Genomic DNA, 1,205 nt, shown 5'->3' with positions numbered 1-1,205 from the left:
AAAAAAAATCCCACTCACAGCAACATGTACATAGGGAAAAAACCAGAGATATGCACAAAAATTTACGCTCGAGTATGATCATTGAGGACTTATTTTAAAACTAAAAAATCGGAAAAAATTATCCAAATGCATATTAGTCAATTGAACACCTAATATTCCATCTATACAATGGAACGTATGAGCCATGAGAAATCATCTTTTCAGAGAACTCTTGGAGCAATGAAAATGTTCATAATCATTCATTAAGTGGGAGAAAAGCAGTCTATGAAATGCAGATTTCTTAATATACATTATTACATTACGTACGTATCGTGTGTATGTGGCAAATATATAAAGAGGTACAGCAAAGTATAAATAATACTCACGACTCACGGTAGATGAGGTTGGGGTCTGTACTGACTAGCTCCCGGTGTTCTTGCAACATGGTAGATGGGGTTGGGGTCTGTACTGACTAGCTCCCGGTGTTCTTGCAACAATTTCCAGGTTTTCCTGTTACAAATAAAAGGAAAATGAACATTACCGTGTAAGCAAATGAAAGTCCGATGGGTGTTTTCTGATCCCGAGAGGCAAGGACAGAAGGAAGGGTGGGAAGGGGNGGCTCATTCGGTTGAGCGTCTGCCGTCAGCTCAGGTCATGATCCCAGGGTCCTGGGATGGAGCCCTGAGTTGGGCTCCCTGCTCAGTAGGGAGTCTGCTTCTCCCTCTCCCCCCGCTCATGCTCTCTCTCTCTCTCTCTCAAATAAATAAATTTTTAAAAATATTTTTNAGTGGGAGAAAAGCAGTCTATGAAATGCAGATTTCTTAATATACATTATTACATTACGTACGTATCGTGTGTGGCAAATATATAAAGAGGTACAGCAAAGTATAAATAATACTCACGACTCACGGTAGATGAGGTTGGGGTCTGCGCTGACTAGCTCCCGGTGTTCTTGCAACAATTTCCAGGTTTTCCTGTTACAAATNAAAAAAATCCTAGATCAAACCGAAAAGCAAATGACAAGCTAAGAGAGTATCTGACCTCATTATGACAGAGAAAGGATTAATAGCCTCCATATATTAAGAATACCATGAACGCCCCAGTGGAAGAATGGGCAACACCCAGGCCCCAGCAGTTCACACAGGACACAGAATTGGCTAAGGGACACGTGAAAAATAGCCATTTCCCCAGGGGAAAAAAAGAAAACAAAAACAAAAAACCCCTGC

At 40.9% G+C, this 1,205-nt stretch overlaps 1 long non-coding RNA gene across 1 annotated transcript in view; it reads right to left on the bottom strand.

The window, feature by feature from the left end:
- Window positions 1–926, bottom strand: part of LOC109491044 — a 54,869-nt gene extending 53,943 nt beyond the window's left edge. Inside the window, exon 1 of the long non-coding RNA XR_004621688.1 lies at window positions 882–926. This is a non-coding gene — a long non-coding RNA (uncharacterized LOC109491044). The remainder of the gene's footprint in view (window positions 1–881) is intronic.
- Window positions 927–1,205: the final 279 nt, after the last annotated feature.

Source organism: Ailuropoda melanoleuca, chromosome 17, assembly GCF_002007445.2.
Source record: "Ailuropoda melanoleuca isolate Jingjing chromosome 17, ASM200744v2, whole genome shotgun sequence".
Lineage (NCBI taxonomy): Eukaryota > Metazoa > Chordata > Mammalia > Carnivora > Ursidae > Ailuropoda > Ailuropoda melanoleuca.
The sequence above is the reverse complement of the archived record's forward strand: the minus strand, read 5'-3'. Positions and strand labels throughout refer to the sequence as shown.